Source organism: Euprymna scolopes, chromosome 30 (assembly GCF_053919585.1).
Source record: "Euprymna scolopes isolate OS-2025 chromosome 30, ASM5391958v1, whole genome shotgun sequence".
NCBI lineage: Eukaryota > Metazoa > Mollusca > Cephalopoda > Sepiida > Sepiolidae > Euprymna > Euprymna scolopes.
The window spans coordinates 13236913-13258339 of NC_136511.1; positions in this window are offsets into that span (position 1 = coordinate 13236913).

The window sequence follows — 21427 nt, forward strand, 5'->3', positions numbered from 1 at the left end:
AATTGCAAAACCGACTTCACCATTTCTACGGATACCCTCCGGTTTACTAATCCAGAAGAGAGTGTAGCCTGATGATGCCTCTGTTATTTGATCTTCTTCTGAGGGACGGGTCTCTGACAGAGCAGCAATATCTACATCAAATCTGTTGCCAGCGGTAACTGTGAGATTGTGCCTTTTTAAGTTGTTACTGTCACGTGATCGAGGTGAATACATGTGGTTGTTTAAGGAAAAAGAAACTGTATACGGTAATTATTAGTTTTTTTTGTTTTTTTTTTACACAGTGATCACCACTTATCAAGGCCCGGAAGCCACTCAGGGATAAGGGTTATTGCAAGTACATTACGTTAGTGTGGTGATTTGATGAAGTTGTCTCCCCTTTCTTTCTAAGTTCATAAATAATTGTGCTATTACTTCAGTACATACCGTATTGTGTATAACGCTATCGACTTTAAATGTGAATGTATGTTTATTACTAGGTCTATGACAAGAGAATATTCTTTTCATTGTTTTGACTTTCGAGTATATATCCGACACAGACACAGTTAATAAATAGAGAACCACATCTAAAAACATATAAGATATTAACTGATATATACTGGAGAGTCAAAATAATGAAAAGATTATTCTGTTGTCATAGCCCTATTTATTACATATAAATAGATTCATTTTTAAAAATAATAAAACAGATAATTATTTGGGTTTTGTTTTTAGGTTTTTTTTTCAAATAGATGTTTGTTTGCGCACGATCTTCACAGAAATTGCTATTTACATTTGTTTTTGTTTTTAAAAATCTTTGTCCTTTAATAAGGGTCCTGCTTTGGGGAGTGTGGAGCCACCCTTTAATTACCATTGCTCTCAGGTCCAGTTTGACCCGGAGTTGTAGTACCGGTTAGGGTCCCAACTATGGGTTGAATAGAAACCGACTTGAAAACAACAAATATATTCTATTAAAAAAATCTTTCTTCAACATTTTTGGATTCGGCATTAAATAACGTGAAAAGGGTTTATATGCCGTAAAACAAAAACAACCAACCCACCTTTAATGAGTGTAAATACTTGGACAATCTATTGCTGTTAGTAATCGATTTGAAAATCTTGCCGATATTACGCGTCCGATCCGTACGGAAATCGATTTATGTTATTATTTTTGACCAGTGTTAATGTTTTCATGTAGTTTGATAATAATCGGATTTTTTTAAAGCATCTTAATGGTCGAATTGGCATCCGGACCGGGATCAATGTGTAGTATCTGTTCCGGCAGATACTGCAAGCAAAGACCATATGTGGGGGCGACCCCACATATAAGACCTTGGTCAATGTAGGGGCGGCCCTTCATACCAATTGTCACTATCCAGCTCCCCTGCTCCCCGGGGAGTTGGTCCCCATTTCCCCATTCACTCCTCACATTAAAAATCGGCCTTGTGCCTAATTTGCTCGGTGGGGGAGCAAATAAATACTATCTGTTCTGGCAGATACTGCAAGCTATGACTAGCTATGACTAGCAAAGACCAGATGTGGGGGCAACCCCACATGCCTGACCTTTAACCAGCTCCCATTTCCCACCTCTCGGGAGCTGGTCCCCTTTTCCCTTCCCCCTCCCTTCACTCCTCACATTAAAAATTGGCCTTGTGCCTAATTTGCTCGGTGGGGGAGCAAATAAATACCATCTGTTCTGGCAGATACTGCAAGCTATGACTAGCTATGACTAGCAAAGACCAGATGTGGGGGCAACCCCACATGCCTGACCTTTAACCAGCTCCCATTTCCCACCTCTCGGGAGCTGGTCCCCTTTTTCCCTTCCCCCTCCCTTCACTCCTCACATTAAAAATTGGCCTTGTGCCTAATTTGCTCGGTAGGGGAGCAAATAAATACCATCTGTTCCGGCAGATACTGCAAGCAAAGACCATATATGGGGGAAACCCCACATATAAGACCTTGGTCAATGTCGGGGCAACCCTTCATACCAATTGTCACTATCCAGCTACCCTACTCCCCGGGGAGTTGGTCCCCATTTCCCCTTCACTCCTCACATTAAAAATCGGCCTTGTGCCTAATTTGCTCGGTGGGGGAGCAAATAAATACCGGGATCAAAGTGTAGTATCTGTTCTGCAGATACTGCACTTAAGGTAATTTGTCCCAGTCAATGGAGGGGGAATCCTCTATACTGGGACAATTATTACTTTTGGTAACCAGAGTGCTCCCTTTTTGCCTACTTTTAGGGGAGCTGGTTTTTTACCCCACATTAAAAACGGCCTTGTGCCTAATTTGCTTTGGTGGGGAAGCAAATTAATACAATAAGTTATATATATCTAGTAACAATCCTTTATATATTTACTATGATATCCTATTGACTACTGTACACTCAATAACACTTATCCTCAAGTGGCCTCCGGGCCTTGATATGTAATTCCCCTATGTAAAAAAAATAATAATAAATTTCGTATCCTCTAAACATCACGTATGTTATTAAAAAAAAGAAGAAAAAGAAGAAGAAAAACAATGAGTGTCCAGCTGTTGATAACAGCCGAATAAACTAGCCATCTTCCAGTTACAGAGTGGAACGATACAATTGTCGCCTTAGAAAAGACAACATGATTCCATTTCCGTTTGATGGAAACCGGTTTTCTTTTTTTTTTGTTGTTGCATACTATTTACTAGTTTGCCAGGTGTGTACAAATCTCTAGAGTGATAGGAGCCTTCTGTCATGTCTTAAAGGGACGCAATGTTCAACGAGCGAGATCGGAGATGCACCGCTTTACAACTCATGCTCTCTACCGATCCAAGTTATGATGGCAGGACCATTACCAGCACCCTCAAAATGCAAATCCCGACGGTTCAACGTTTAAGGGCACAGCTAAACGAAGATTCCGGACACGGCTATGGTCTTTGATGTGGTTTCAAGTGAGAGCCATATTATGCCACCTCACATCTCCGAAGTCGACTTGAAAGTCAACTTTAAAGTGTACCTGGATGTGTTGAAGAGTGTGGTGATCAATTAGTGCAATCAGCTCGCCGCTGGTAGAGTCTGGGTGTGGCAACAAGACTGGGCGTCGGTCCACAAGTCCAAAGAGACCCGGGCTTGACTTTAGAAGGAGTGCTACGACTTTGTACTTTTCTCTCACTGTCCCCCTCCTTCTCCGACCACCTGAACCCGATAGACTACTTCGTTTGGTCATACGTTGAGAATATCACAACCACGACTACCCACAATACCCAAGCCAGACTGATAGCCGCCATCCGCCGAGTATTCGCTGAGCACCTACCGGCGCTTTTGTAAAAGTCATGTACCCAGTTCCGAGCCCATATCGAGGCAGTGATTGAGGCTGAAAACGACTACATTTAATAGATATAATCTCTACTACATAATCAAGTAACCTGAATTGATTTGTAAAAAATGCTATAATAAAACTAGTATTGTTTTCTTTATGGCGACGAATTTATCGTCCCACCCTGTATAATCGTTTTGTAGCTACGTAATACGCAACCGGTGGTGTTATAGTTTATTTTTAATTAGAAAAGATTATTTAGTTTTTACTTTGAATTATTGAACTTTGACCTTTATAGTGATCTTTCCGAAGAATCGAACTAGTAAATTTTTATGCATGTATTTAATCGTTGGTCGCGATGATTTTGGAAATCAGAGATTTTTATCATCTTGATAGTGCGTGAAAATCATTGTGTGTGTGTTTTTTTTTTGTTTGGTTCTGGTTTTGTGTTTTATTGCAAAAGAACGCATCAAAATAATTACTTTTACATTAATTGATTTCATCTGCCAGTCGATGAGAAAATAGAGGGAGGAAAAGAAAGGGAGGGAGAAGGAAAAAGAGGCATAGAAACAACGAAGAGACAGAGAAAGAGAGAGAAAGAGAGAGACAGATAAAGAGTGCGAGAAAGAGAGAAAACGAGAGAGAGAAAGAGAGAGAAAGAGGGAGAGAGAAAAAGAGAGAGAGAAAGAGAAAGAGAGAGAAAGAGAGAGAGATAAAGAGAGAGAGAAAGAGAGAGAGGAAGAGAAAGAGAGAAAGAGAGAGAGAAAGAAAGGGGAGAGAGAGAGAGAGAGGGTGAGAGAAAGAGAGAGAGAAAGAGAGAAATAGAAAAGGAGAAAACAAGAGAGGAAAGTGAATAACAAAAGAGAGTCTATCTTAAGATACGTCTATTTAATCTATGCATTTAGTGCTGAGGCGACCGGAAATGCAAAAACCTCATATAGCGATAGAACAGGCGCAACCGACAAATATATATGATATTTAAGCTGAAAGGTGACAAGCACAAAGAAAAGTGTTTCAAACGAACGCTGCCTTTCCCTATCCCGTCCCAATACTGGATTCTTGAAGATGCCTTTACTCTATTTATCCTCGAATCTATTGATCCAACGCGTTCTGGATGTAAGTTCTACTCTCAATCATGTGGCGAAACTTCCCGGACAGAGTTTGCCCTAATTAATATTTTTTGCTAAGCTTAAATATTTATACTCGTACAAATTTATTTATTTATTTTTTTATTTTTGTGTATTGATATTAATATTAAAAAAAACTCTTTTTGGTCCCCCGACAAAAGGAGGGTGGACCCGTATATTTACCCTTGTCCGTTTGCCCGTTCATCTGTCCGCACTTTTTTCAATAACCACGCCTTGGACTTTTTTTAAAGTAATTTGCACAAACATTAAACATGATATGAGTAAAAAAAGTATCAGAAAGGAAATGACTAAAATGACTTATTTAGCCACGGAAGTCCCAAAGGCCTTAACATATTTAAACTTGAGTTCAGCTCTATGAAAAACTGCTTAATAGACAGAAAACTTTGGAAAATCTTATAAAAAAAGTCCCCAAAATGGAGTGTTTTTATTAACCCTAAAAGACCCCCTGGGGCACACCCAAGAGTTATCGCGAACTATAGACAAACAAAATTATATAAAAATCAGTTAGTTACATTTTTTCAGAAAGTTTTATGAAAATCCAAGGTATCATTTTTTTTTGATAAGCACAAAAATCTCAATTTTCGCCATTTTAACCCGAAAGGCACCTCTAGGAGGGCAACCAGAATTTTCCCAGAAAATCGGTTCTGTTACTTTTTACTCATATCATGTTTAACGTTTGTGCAAAATTTCGAAAAAATTCCAAGGCGTAGTTATTGACAAAAGTGCTGACGGACGAACGGACAAACGGGTAAGGGTGAATTTATAGGTTCACCCTCCTTTTTTCGGGGGATCAAAAGTTCTATCTAAGAACACTGTAAGGCACATAAAGTACATTTGTTGAAGATTTTTTAAAAAATCGGTCCAACCGTTTTTGAGTCCATAAGGAACTCACACACACACACACACACGCGCGCGCTAACATGAAACGGAAAAGTGACTGTTCTATGACAAAGACATACAGGCGGGAAGATACATAAAAGATAAGACCATCAAGCCAGATATAGAAATATGGAACAAGCCCGAAAGAACTGCGCTCTTATTGATGTCCCAGCCCCAAATAGAAGTGAACTGGAAAAAAAAAATGACAAAATATCAACACCTAAAAAAATGATCTAAAAACGACATGATCTCTGAAAGAAATAAGATCTAGCTAATTTCCATATTCTTTTAAACATTTATTTTAATTAATCCACTATTAGTTTTTCGGTGTTTGTATGGGATAATAATCTTTAGTGTGCTATCACGTGTAATTAAATTCATGCAGGTATTCTACATGATTTATACTTGCGTAATATTTGCGTAATAAGGTCATACTAAACACAAAATTCTTTCTATATATATTTATGTATGCGTATTTATATATGTATATATATATATATATATATATATTTTGTGTACAGAAAGTTGTTAGTTGAGACAGATCATTAGTACCGTCGGTTTCAAGCCCGATAATAAGGCCCGTTTAAGGTATCCTTATCAAGCTCTCTTCAGCCAATATTCGTCTCTACGATACCTTAAACGGGCCTTATTATCGGGCTTGAAACCGACGGTACCAATGATCTGTCTCAACTAACAACTTTCTGTACACAAAATATAAATACGCTCTTACATTTTGGATTTTCCTTTTAATTGAGCACTCTGCTGGAATTCTTTTTCCAAACAAAAAAAAAAACTGATCATATATATATATATATATATATATATATATATATATATATATATATATTTTGTTTAAAAAATACTCTGTTAGTTTTTGGTCTGCAGACATGAAAACTTTATATATAGGGCATTCGAAACTATGCGCCCCTTTATATTTGGTTTTAGTCGGGAAAAATAGGGGCAAACGTATGAAAATTTAAAAAAATGAAATTTGCCAGATGAAGGTCGAACGACGGCATTAGAAATACACATGCGTAACGTAATAGCTATGGTTCATGTTTTAATTTTTAGCCTTGCAGCAAACATGCCTTCATAGCTCAGGTATTAATGTCAAAAGAAAAATTATAATTAAAAGTTTTTAAATCATAAAATAAGGAAAATGCAGAATAAAAACTATATATATATATATATATATATATATATATATATTTAAATATATATATATATGAGCAAACAGTTAATAAAATATGTTAAAAAACACTTTGAAATGAGTTAAAAACGAATTTAATCTGAAAAGGAAACACTAGATAAATGGATAGTCTTTAATCCGCGGAGTTTCGAAGAAATACTCTCCTTCTCATCAGAGGGTAGGAATTAGCTAAATGCGGGATCGGATTTTGCATGCAGAAGTATTTGATGAAACAACAAGTAAGTCAAAGATCTTAATGAAAACAAAATAAGTTAAGTAGAGGGAATATGGTAAAGAAAAAGGTGATTACACATGAATGGATTGTCTGGTGGAAGATACAAAATCCAGTGACGGTAAAATCCAAATGTAAAACTTCAAGAAAGTTAAAAGAATTTCCAATTTTACAAGTAAAATCCAAAGAGATCCCGTAATTAGAAGAAGATGGTCCATAAAAATCCAAAGGCAGAAATCCATTGAATAATTCACAAACATGTGTACAAGGAAAAAAAAATAATATTAATAAAAGAAAAATAAGATGTGCTTTTCACTCTACTTCCGAGACATAACTATAAATAAAAAAGATCTAGGAAGAAAAAGGAGAGAGAAAAAAAAATGATAAAGTTAAATATAAAATAAAGGGAAACAAAAGTAAAAACAACCCAGACAGGAAATGTTAAAGGCGCGAAAATATATATAGGGCAAAATAATATATATATATATATATATATATATATATATATATATATATATATATATATATATATATATACGAGAGAGACTAGATTAGTCGTAAACAACGGAACACAACATATATATATATATATATATATATATATATATATATATATATATAAACAATATATATGCCACTTTCCGTGTACCAAATTGGTTAAATAATTGAATTCATTAAAAACGTATCGCAAAAACAAAAACAAATAACATATAAGAAAATCGCGATATATCAAAACAGTCGTGTGAGATGGACCAGCGGATAAAGAGTTTAGGCTCATTACCATGCAAAATCCGATCCCGCATTTTGCTAATTCCTGCCCTCTGATGAGAAGGAGAGTATTTCTTCGAAACTCCGCGGATTAAGGACTATCCACTTATCTTGTGCTTCCTTTTTTAAAATTAAATATGCTTTTAACTCTTTTTCAATATGTCTTTTAGCATATTATTAATTTCCTTTTCGGTTTTATTGAGCTTTTACATCTGGTTGAGATTACTTTACTTGTAAATATTAACTCTTTAATATTTGTAATATATTTTAAGTTTACCATTTTGATTACCTTGGTAAACTTATTGTAATTTATATATATATATATATATATATATATATATATATATATATATATATATATATATATATATTAGTGTGTGGATAATTCCAATATTTTTTTCCGATACCGTTACAATTACCGATTCCGTACTAAATTAATTCACTGGGGGAGATGCACCCCCCAAAAAAAATTCACCTGGCGACAAGTGGTACTTCACGTAATAATGTACTGGCAACCTGCTGCAAGATGCCTTTAACCTGCATGTTGAGCACATGTTTGCCGCAGTGAATGGTGACATGGTATGCGCCTCGTGGATTACCAAAAACACTTCGTAGCTGGGGCTGGCACAATCCTAATGAGCAAAACTGTATACTCCTATCCGAATTCTGCCAACGACGATGACACCCCCCACCTATATATATATATATATATATATATATATATATATATATATATATATGTGTGTGTGTGTGTGTGTGTGTGTGTGTGTGTGTGTGTGTGTGTGGTTGTGTGTGTATGTGTGTGTGCGTGTGTGTGTGTGTGTGTGTGCATATATTAGTGTGTGGACGATTCCAATATTTTTTCCGATTCCGATACAATTACCGATTCCGTACTAAATTTTCGATTCCGATATAATTACCGGTTCCGATTCTTTATAAATCTTTAAATATTGTACTATGGAGTTGTGATTTTCCCCGATTTCTGTAAAAAACAAAAAACAAACAAACAAAAACACATGTTAAATATGCAGATATTTTCCCACACGTCAAAATACACTTGTGGAGGATGATCTATCGATTTTAGCTTTACTGATATTTTAAGATCAATAAATATTTATTATTTTATCACTAGTACCAGCAATGGAAGATTTTGCTTTAAATAAAATAAAATAAAAAAGGCAATTAATAGAATCGTTTTGCTATCGGAAAATAGGTACCAATTTTTTTCGATTCAGATACTGATTCCGATACCTCCAAAGAAAACAAACATAGGTTTTAGGCTCCCAAAATTCATACTAGAATTGTCTGCAATAACCCATGGTGTAATAGATAAAGTACTATGGAAAATTCACTTCTAAGTGAAACTCTTCTGGAAGTTCAAGGCTCAATCATCAGTGCAGGTGGTACAATTGTAAATACTTAAGACTTCTACTCAGTCCATGAGATGAAAGAATGAAAGAATGCTACCCCCATGGTTTGAATAAAGGGTTTTATTTAAAATTCCATGTAGATTCCCAAGCTTGACAGAAAGATCCTCGAGGTCAACAAGATACATGTGCAGGTCAGAGATTATATCATTCCTGATTCCGATTCCCGAAATTCTGTGTATAAAATTAAGGCTGTATTGCATCAAAAAAAGCATTCAAATGTCTTCCACGTAGTCTATCGTTTCTGGTTTATCAATAGACATGGGACTTTACGAGTTTTGGAGAAATGTCAGATATTTTCTAGTTCATATGCAAAACTAAAAAAACAAAACCCTTTGATTTAAATATTCGTGAAGGTGCAGTATCTTTCCAACGACAAAAAAATCCTTTAACATTACAACTATGACAGGTTTTCGAGAGTGCTGAAAACGGAAACGACAACAGTTAAAATCCATGGAAACGAGTAATTTCAATGAAATGAATATATTATAGCTTTAAAAAGTGGAGGAAAACACACACTTTATAGCCAACTTGGCCATGATGTGCGTGCTCATTTTACGTTAAGTTAATATAGAAAAATGATGTCCACTTGGTAAGATAATAATGCGCGACTTTAACGGCAAATTTCACATAGCCCATGACATACTTCAGCTCTTTAGCTTTAAAATGAACCTTCATTTGTTAAATTCTGATCAATAGTTGCCGAAATTTCAACTTATAAAATTGTTTAATATATATATATATATATATATATATATATATATATATATATATATATATATATATATATATATATAAATGAATATATATGTATGTATACAAAAGAATATATCTACTTATATTAAATAAGTTTCGATTGCACTATCTCCTTATCATATTTACTATGGAGAATTCCCAGATGTATTTCTTGTAAATCTTTATTGATCTATTTCTGTATTTTACTCCAAAAGGCATGAAAGTAATTCGGCCCTGGAAATATCATTCAAATTCTTTAGCGATTTAAAATATTTCACATCCATCGAAATTGAAGGTTATTTTTTTATCTTAAACGGAAAAAAAACTCGTACCTGCCTCACAACCTCTCCCCCCTCTCCCAAAAAGGCGGAGGTAAATACATACAAATGATATGAAAATAGAAATATACGCTCCCAAAAGAAATAAATAAGCAAAAAAAAAAAAAAATGTCTACAAAAAAATTTGTTCGCCTTGCATCTCCTTCTTCCCTGCCAGCCTCCTCATCACTCTTTCTATCACCTGCATAGAAAGAATCACCCCGTGTGATTTGCGTCACAAACAGTTCATATTCGCACGGGCAGAAACTGGATAACTTCACACACACACACACACACACACACACACACACACACACACACACACACACACACACACACACACACACATATATATATATTTATATTCATGTATGCTTGTATATATATATGTACAAATATATGCGTGAAAACGTATAATAGTAAGTAAGTAAGATATATATATATATTATATATATGTATATATTTATACATATGTATATATATATATATCTATATATAGAAAGGAGCCAGAGAGAAGTTGATTGCCTGAAACTAGGAGAATAACTGCTTACATCAGCAGGTGCTCGATAGAACGTGTTAGTTTTTGTGGTGTGTATTGGTGTAGGTCGGTATTGAATGGGGACGATTCGTGAAACCGTTTTCTGGCTTGGAGCAGTGACATCTTTATAAGTTAGTTTGCAAAGGGACTTTCCGAGAGCTTACGTGGAGGGGAAGATACACACATAGATGCGTAGAGACGAAAGAAGTAACTTACACAGAGCAGGAGAAATGAAGATAGATAGATAGATAGAGGCAAAAAAGGAGAAACAGGGAAATACAGAGACAGATAATGAGAGACATATATATATATATATACATATATATATATATACACATATATACACATATATATACATATATATATATATACATATATATATATATAGAGAGAGAGAGAGAGAGTAACATAGAGAAAGAGAGAAAGAGAGAAAGGCAAATAGACAATAGACAGAGAGGCATATAGAGAGAGACAGACAGAGATATAGACACACACACACACACACACACACACACATATATATATATATATATAGAGAGAGAGAGAGAGAGAGAGAGCGAGATAGAGAATAGAGAGCGAGTGACTGAGCCAAAATGTGCTTTTCTTGGTAATTTTTTGATAGTTAAAGATTTGCACTTTGATAACATAATGATGTATATATATATATATATATATATATATATATATATATATATATATGACCAATTCGTTTAATCACATCAATTAATATACGTAGTATTTATAGTATTTACGTAAACAGTGCTCAATACATAGGTAGAGCTAGGTAGCAATTTATAAAAATATATATGACAATTAAGCTACATAGAAATTTCCGCATTTCATTCTCGTGAGAATTAGTCAGGCGTGAGAATGAAACGTAAAAATTATAAACGAGAATGAAACGTGGAATATTCTGTGTAGCTTAATTGCCATATATATTTTTATAAATATATATATATATTTATAAAAATACATATGGCAATTAAGCTACACAGAATAAAAATATATACGGCAATTAAGCTACACAGAATATTCCGCGTTTCATTATAAACGAGAATGAAACGTGGAATATTCTGTGTAGCTTAATTGCCATATATATATATATATATAAAATATATATGGCAATTAAGCTACACAGAATATTCTGCGTTTCATTCTCGTTTATAATTTTTTACGTTTCATTCTCACGCCTGACGAATTCTCACGAGAATGAAATGCGGAAATTTCTATGTAGCCTGATTGTCATATATATTTTTATAAATTGCTACCAAGCTCTACCTACGTATTAATAGGTAGAGCTTGGTAGCAATTTATAAAAATATATATGACAATTAAGCTACATAGAAATTTCCGCGTTTCATTCTCGTAAACCCGGCGAAATATAAATTAAAATAAATCATGGAAAAATGTTTTTATTAGGCAACAATGTTTTTAATTCCAAAGATAAATTTTTGTCATTCATAATTTAAATTAAATGTCGAGCATATTGTCCTTGCGGCTCACGCCTATATAACGAATAATTAATCCTTACGCTAGAAGTTAAATTTTCACAAAACTGAAACGTTAAGCTAAAAGTTCAATTTTCACAAAACTACGTAACATTTCAGAATGAACTCGTCGAATGTTGTCTTTCAAAGGAAATAATCTAATGGGGTTAAAGCTCACGAATAAGGTGGCCTGTTTACAGTTTCATTTCGTGAAATCATTCGTTCAGATGTTTTTCTTAGTAGATGCAATCTGCAAACACTGCTCGGGTTGTTATATAGGGGTTTCATTGAGAGAGTCTTAGAGAGAGATGCTTAGAAGGAGTCTTATTACAGTCAGGGATGTTGAAAGACTCCGAGAGAGAGAGAGAGAAGTTGTTTATAAGAGACTTTTGTTCATGTTAGGAGAGATTCTTATATATTAAAATGTTCATTCTTTGTTGTGTAGAATGGAAAAGAGAGAGGGATTTTTCGTTTATAAGAGACTTAGAGAGAGAGATGCTTAGAAGGAGTCTTATTACAGTGAGGGATGTTGCAAGACTCCGAGAGAGATTGTTCGTTTATAAGAGACTTAGAGAGATATGTTGGAAGAGACTTAGATATTAAAAGTTCATTCCTTAATTGTGTTGAATGGAAGAAGAAAAAAGCTCTTTGAGTGGGGACATATAATGTTCAGACAGTTCGGACATGATGATGTTGAGACGTGTATGTAAAGACATATAACACAAATATATAATACAATTCCACTTTACCTTTCTGTAAGAGTCATAAACACAAGACGAGCTTTACAAAAAACACTTGATGGTTTATTCTTCACACGGCCGTGTTCCATCACCAAGAATTCAAAATCTCACATTTTTCCTTGAAGTGACGTCTCGCTCCCTAGACGACTGACTCTCTCCGAGTTTTCTCACTGACTGACTAACTCTAAAGTTTTTCTCTATTCCTAGAACTTTCTATTTTCCGTGACGTCATACACATGTTAAAACATGTGCCTTCTTTCACGTGTTATGGACATACGTGTCAAAAACTTTTCCTATTTCTCAGTAACCTATTTTTCCAATATGTTAAAAAACATTATCTTATAAGCTGCATTCTTTCAATTTAAAACTTCATAACAAACTTGATAGTTAACATTCTTTCCTTGAAATATTTTATCTATATTCTAAACAAATGTTTGTTTTACATTTTTAAATTCTCACACGTAATCTATTTCTAAACCCAGATTACGAGGTTCGAATTTCGCCTATGCTATTTCATTTTCATTTTAAACTAAATTTTCCATTTTTATACTTACATGAAAAGGGGACAGCCCTTATCATGTAACGGGGTGTCAATCCCTTCATGATGAATTGCCAAACCAAGTTTAACTTAAAATAACTGATAACCTCTATCTCACAGAAGAGATGTTGCGAGTTTGTCTCTGATGTATCGTTATTTTCATGGAAAGTGTTCGACTGAGCTTCAATCTATGGTCCCCCCTCGCCAAACTTTCACAAGAAACACTCGTCTAGCTGTAAACACTATCAATAATTTCCCCCACTCTTTATCTGTGCCTAAACCTAAACGTAGATTCCATGAACAAAGCTTCTTTCTTAGAACTGCACGCCTGTGGAATTGTCTTCCGTTTTCCTGCTTTCCGGCTGACTACAATATGGTTGTGTTCAAGTCTAAAGTAAATAAGTTCTTGATGAGCCGTTCCATATAAGTTATAAAATTTACCAAATTTTCATTACTAATGATTACTATATTGACCAATTTCTACTGTACACTATTTAACCCTTATCCTTGAGTGGCCTCTGGGCCTTGATAATGTGGTGATGCCTTTGTAAAAAAAAAAAAAAAAAAGTGCCAAATCTACAATTAAAGAAAATAGTGTTGTATTTAAAAAGTCCCGCATCCAAAACAACCCCATATATATATATATATATATATATATATATATATATATATATATATATATATATATATATATAAAATTCGCCCACTTAATTGTAACAAATTACCACGTGACTAGGAAAAAATGTATATATAAGTAAATTAAAAAAACAATCTCTACATTTATTTCTACAATATGCCTTAGGATGAGAGAAGTACTTCTGTCGAAAGCGCTCGCGATTATGGATCCAACATATACAATTTCGAGAAGAACACAAAAAGGACTATTCGGAGATTGGAGAAGATAAAAAGGAAAATTGTAAAACAGAATAATTCCGTGCTATTCAATAATGTTTGTCTATATATATATATATATATATATATATATATATATATATATATATATATATATATATATATGTGTGTGTGTGTGTGTGTGTGTGTGTGTGTGTGTGCGTGTGTGCGTGCGCGTGTGTGTGTGTATACGTCAAACATCGTTAATTAATTACCCCACAAGCAGCAGCCGTATAGCACAATGGTGAGAAGCTTTGACTGTCATTTGGGCGGCCGGGTTTCGATCCTGGCTTGAGGCAGCTGCCTATCTTGACACACTGCTGAGCTGCGAAACAGTACTGTATATGGATGACTATATATATGTATATATATATATATATATATATATATATATATATATATATATATATATATATAGTAATTTTTATAAAATATATATGGCGATTAAGCTACACTGAATATTCTGCGTTTCATCCAACTATAGGATTCGTTAGGCTTATGCGCGAATTCTGTGGTTGCTACTTGTTTTTATATGTTGAGGATTTCTAGTTGGCCAATCAGCTTTCTAGTATCCACCGCGCCCCTTCCTATCAGCCAATGGGCATGCATTTTATCAAACAAAGGATCTGTTTTAGAACTAGGTTAGTGGTTTTAGGTAGACGTTCTCCTTTTTTATGCATATAAATATACCTATGTGTACACACATACATGCACAGCTGATTGGCCAACTAGAAATCCTCAACATATATAAAAACAAGTAGCAACCACAGAATTCGCGCATAAGCCTGACGAATCCTATAGTTGGATGAAACGCAGAATATTCAGTGTAGCTTAATCGCCATATATATTTTATAAATTACTAACTAGCTCTACCTACGTATTGAGCACTTTTGAAGTAAATACTTAAAGTTTACGCATAAATCTATACTTTCGTATATTAAATTTATGTGAATAAATGAAGTAGTTATATATATATATATGTATATATATATATATTAACATAAGAAGTATAAATGAAAACAGAAAATCAAAATTGAATTGAAGTGTTCTAGTGTTCATGTTAATTAAAAAAAAAATTCAAATCGAGAAGGCAAAAAGAAACTCTGCACAATGGAAAACTGTTATTTAAATGCAACTTTAGAACATAAATGCAACACACATATAACAGGAACACAATGAACTAGTTAAGAGAGTAGTAGAGCCCTTCTGCAAATTTTGGATCATTCTCTTGAATTAGTCCCCGGTGAAAGAACATCATAGTTCTAATTAATTTTTGTCGAAAGTTCGTCCAAATTTGAAATTTTATCATTGCGTTGCTGTTACTTGATGTAATGTCATGCGTTTTCGATAGTGTTGAGGTCTAGAGATTGTGCAGGCCAATCCAAACATGGGATATCATGCTCTTCTAGTAACTTCTTGATGCTGACAGCTATGTGAATGTGAGCATTATCCTGCATAAAGATTTGGTTATCATTAAAATTCCGGCCAAAGTACGATAGAAAATTCTCAGTCAACATATTAATGTACTTGGTCAAATTAACTCGACTGGCAAGAATCCTATAGGCCCTAGAACATTGGCACTAATAACGCCCCACGCCAAAACTGAACCCTGACCACATTGTAGCGTTGAAATTGTGCAAGTAGGATTAAATTCTTCGTCCTTCCTTCGACGGACATACTACCTATCATAATTGGTTAGGCTATTGAACTCGCTTTCGTCGCTAAAAATCACGTTCGACAAATATTAAGTCATGATTTTCATTGCATCTGACGAAGTCCAGACGACGCGTTCTGTTCTTTACAGAAATCATTAGCTTGAGTCTTGGAACACAACCTCGCAAATTAAATTCGTTCAATCTGTTCTTAACTGCAAAAAGAGAACACTTTTTTTAACAAGATTACATTGTTGTTGGATTTTGGGAGTCGTTTCCAATCTGTTTCTGAGGCTGCGGATCTTGATAGCATTGTCTTCCCTGTAAGAAGAAACTTCAGAACGACCATATGTAGGGGCATCGCGAAAACTGCCAATGTTTTGGTGCTTTTGCACTGTCATTCGTACCGTTTTCTCATCACATTTGATTCTGCGGCCGATTTCTCGATTGGATAAACCAGAAACGTGGAGATTAATGAGCTCCTGACGGTCACTAAGAGAAAGTCAAGGCATATGGACTAAATATTATGTTATATAACATAAAACAACAACAATCAGGATTAGAGATTCTAAATAGTAGATATTGTACGATTAAAGATGCTAACAAGTGAATATTTTAAGCTCATTTGTTGCTGCAGAGTTTCTTTTTGCCTTCTTGATTTAAAGCTATTTTTTTTAATTGACGTGAACACTAGGATACTTCAATTAACAGTCAAATATGAACAGGTAAAAATTAAAGATGAATAAAAACGAATGAAATAGGGTATAGGTTGTTTAAACAGTTACATTAAATTTAGCTTAACTTTACGATTTTGGAATAAATGACCAGTGCGGACTTTCTTTTTGGCGGCACTATATATATATATATATATATACTCAAGCAGTAATATGTTGTTATACAGTCATGCACATGTTTCGGTCGGCTGGTTTCCAGTAACTAGAGAATTCTTCAGGCGATACAGCTAATACGAAAGCATATACCCTGCTCTATTTCGATATTGAGCACTATGTATTAACCTCGTTAAACTTCATTGGTTACTTAACCTTTCGAAAACACTTACCCTAGATCACACACACACACACACACACACACACACACACACATATATATATATATATATATACTAGCAGAAGTACGCGTCGTTGACGGGGTACAAAAACAGCCTACAGAAAATGGACTGTGATTGATGAACGTATGATAGGTTATGAAAAGGAGGGGCTGTAAAGAGATAGGTTTTGATACTCCAAAATTTTACCCTAAGCAAAATATGATGAAAAGTAAAAATAATTTTCGCGAAAATATATATTTTTTTTATATCAAATTTGTTTCCATTCGTAGCAAAGAGTGACCAACAAACAAGTGTTTCCTTACAAGGAGAAAATGTTATTGATTTGAGCTTTGGAAACTCTACTAAATTCTTCCGCTAATTTTGGGTCTAAGCACTTGAAATTTTAGATGTAGGTTACTTGGACATGAATCAAACTTTTTTAAAATTTAATTTGAGCCCAAAACAGTAAATTTTAAGGGGGTCAAAATTGGGGTCAAATTAAAAAAAAAATTGACCCCTGCGGTCTCTACCAAATCAAAGTGTAATCAGACATAGGGAAGCTTTTTTAATAGGTTTTTGGCCGAAAATTTGGTTTCAAAGGGTCAAAATTAACAAGATTTAACCTTTGCGGTCTCTAGCAAACTATTCAAGCAATTTTGGGTTTAAACATTTGTAAATTTTATATAAAGGAGATTCGAACATGCAACAAGCTTTTTAATCAGTTTTGGGGCGACAATTTGGCTGCCAAGAAGTCCGAGTAGAAAGAATTTACCTTTGTAGAGTTTACCAAGCTCCTCCGCCAATTTTGGGTCTATATACTTGAAATTTTAGATGTACGTTACATGGAGATGAGTCAAACATTTAATACATATATGCGTATGCAGTTAAAGTTATGAACAATACATAAGGCCCGAATAAAGCCAGGCTGACCTGCTAGTATATATATATATATATATATATATATATATATATATATATATATATATATATTCGTAATTAGGAAAAGTGATAATTTGAGGGTACCACAATCTGTATCGGAATCCCCCCCCCCCAAAAAAAAAATGTTACGATTTTCAGATGGCAAAACAATTCTTTTAATTATCTTTTGGATTTGATTTTGTCTAAAACAAAATCTTTAATTTCTGATAATAATGGAAAATAATAAATATCTATTGATTTTAAACTACCAGTAAAGGTTAAATCGATAGATTACCATCCACATGTGTATTTTTACGTTTAGGAAAATATCTGCACATTTAAGATGTGTTTTTACGTTTAGGAAAATATCTGCACATTTAAGATGTGTTTTTACGTTTAGGAAAATATCTGCACATTTAAGATGTGTTTTTACGTTTAGGAAAATATCTGCACATTTAAGATGTGTTTTTACGTTTAGGAAAATATCTGCACATTTAAGATGTGTTTTTACGTTTAGGAAAATATCTGCACATTTAAGATGTGTTTTTACGTTTAGGAAAATATCTGCACATTTAAGATGTGTTTTTACGTTTAGGAAAATATCTGCACATTTAAGATGTGTTTTTACGTTTAGGAAAATATCTGCACATTTAAGATGTGTTTTTACGTTTAGGAAAATATCTGCACATTTAAGATGTGTTTTTACGTTTAGGAAAATATCTGCACATTTAAGATGTGTTTTTACGTTTAGGAAAATATCTGCACATTTAAGATGTGTTTTTACGTTTAGGAAAATATCTGCACATTTAAGATGTGTTTTTACGTTTAGGAAAATATCTGCACATTTAAGATGTGTTTTTACGTTTAGGAAAATATCTGCACATTTAAGATGTGTTTTTACGTTTAGGAAAATATCTGCACATTTAAGATGTGTTTTTACGTTTAGGAAAATATCTGCACATTTAAGATGTGTTTTTACGTTTAGGAAAATATCTGCACATTTAAGATGTGTTTTTACGTTTAGGAAAATATCTGCACATTTAAGATGTGTTTTTACGTTTAGGAAAATATCTGCACATTTAAGATGTGTTTTTACGTTTAGGAAAATATCTGCACATTTAAGATGTGTTTTTACGTTTAGGAAAATATCTGCACATTTAAGATGTGTTTTTACGTTTAGGAAAATATCTGCACATTTAAGATGTGTTTTTACGTTTAGGAAAATATCTGCACATTTAAGATGTGTTTTTACGTTTAGGAAAATATCTGCACATTTAAGATGTGTTTTTACGTTTAGGAAAATATCTGCACATTTAAGATGTGTTTTTACGCTAATCGGAGAAATCTATAGTTAAATATTATTATATTTATAAAGAATCGGAATCGGAATTAGGAATTTAGTACGGAATTGGTAATTGTATCGGTGTTACGTGATCCACCTGAGGAAGCCAATTGGCTATCATTGGGGAACCGGGTATGCTAAGATAGTTTTAATAGCTCCCGGGTAACAGCGGATATCCCGAAGATTCACAATAGAGGATATAAATATATATTTTATTTCATTATCAAAATAGATATATTTACTCATAGTTTGGAAGTCAGAGAGATATATTTAGCATTCAAAATTGATGACAGGAAACTTGGAACCATAACATTGACATTGTCTGGCCTCGACAAACTCAGTGCCGGTATTCTGACTGACAGTCGTGACCTTTTGAGGTCTTGGGAATTGATTGATGACTTTGACGCCAGATTGCAAAATTAGTGATATGGCCGAATTGCACACCCGCAAAATTTGGAGTCTTTCCTAATTTCGTGGCGTAATTTTATTGGCTTAGGAAATCATCTCCCCCATACCTGACCTTACTATATAGTGCTAGTGCCGTGCGAAATTAGTCAGTTTCGAGGCAGTTTCCAGCGAGAGTTTGTGCGCGGAACTCGAAGTAACAACACCGTTCCCTGAACACGTGACCCCCTCCTCCAACTCGTCTGAGGCTATCTGTGAAGAGAAGAGAGATTTGAGACTTTTAAAAACTTACTAAGAACTTCACGTGTACATATATGTAAAAAGTCTGTAAACTTTGTGAAATTAAACTTTCGTAGAATACAATTCAAACGTCTGTTGTCCTTCTTGCCTGCGTGAGTTTTGCTATTCGTTTCCAGCATACTAGATTTCATGTGACGGTCTCCAGAAGTACGAAGAAGACACTAGCCAAGTTTTTGACGATCGATGGGTCCTTACGTAACTTCGTAAGAGGAGGTGTTACATCGGAATCGGGAAAAATATCAGAGTCGCCTTATCACTAGTACATATACATATATATATATATATATTTTACAAAGTAGTCACCACTTATCAAGGCCCGGAACCCCCTCGGGGATAAGGGTTATTGCGTGTACAGTATGTTAGTGTTGAGATTTGATAAAGTGTCTTACTTAAGGGGGCGATTCATAAGGGATTTGTTTATATTGGACTTGAAGACATCCAAGTTGTAGTCAGGTGGGAAACAGGCAAACAGAAGAGCGTTCCACAGGCGTGCACTTCTAAGAAAGAAGCTTTGTTCATGGAATCTACGTTTTGATTTGGCACAGATAAAGAGTGGGAAAATTATTGACAGTGGTTTCAGCGAGACGGGTGTTTTTCGTGAAAGATTGGCGAAAGGGGACCAAGGATTGGAACTCAGACGTACACTTTCCATGGAAGTAACGATAAAACAAAGACAGGCTCGCAACGTCTCTCCCGTGGGAGAGAGGTTGCAGGGACGAGAAAGGGGCATCCCCCACTAAGCCACGAAGTTTATTTTGTACTCTGTCAAAACAGGATAGGCTGTTTTTAGCAGCTCCTGCCCAGATGTGACAAGAGTACTCCATCCTTTGACGTACTTGGCTTTTATATAGATAGAGAATTGCATCATTAGTGAGATATCTTCTTGAGCGGTAGAAGGATCCGACCATTTCTCCAGCGAGCTTGGCAATAGACTTGATGTACGTGTTCCATTTCAGGTTAGGAGTAAAGGGCAATCCCAGAAGCTTATCAAAACATGGAGCTTCCCCTGGTCGAGAGCCATCCATTTCAATTTATGCCAGATGGGGATAAGAGCGTTGATGATGTAAAGATAGGAGCTTAGTTTAAGATGCATTAAACGTAACCAGCCACAACTTCTCCCACTGTACAACGGGTTCGAGATCAGAGGAGAGAGAATCAGAGAGAACTTTGTCATTTACGGCCTTTGATGTGTTGCCATAGATGGTCGTGTCATCAGCATAGATGTCAACGAATGATTTAAGTATGTCTTTTGGGAGACATTGATGTAGATCAGGAAGAGAGTTGGGCCTAGGATTGACCCCTGAGGGACTCCAGCATTAATACTGAGGGCCTCTAATTTCTGCCCATCAACCACTACTCTTATGAGCCTATCAGAGAGAAATGGTTTAATGATTGAGAAAACATTTCCAGTTATACCGTAGCTAGAAATCTTGTGAAGTAGGCCCTTATGACATACCTTATCGAAGGCTTTTGATATGTCAAGAGCAATAGCCCTATATATATATATATATATATATATATATATATATATACTGTTTATTATACAAACGTTATTGGTCACATATGTTCATATATGTTTCAGTGAATCGCAATTCAGAAGGGTTCAG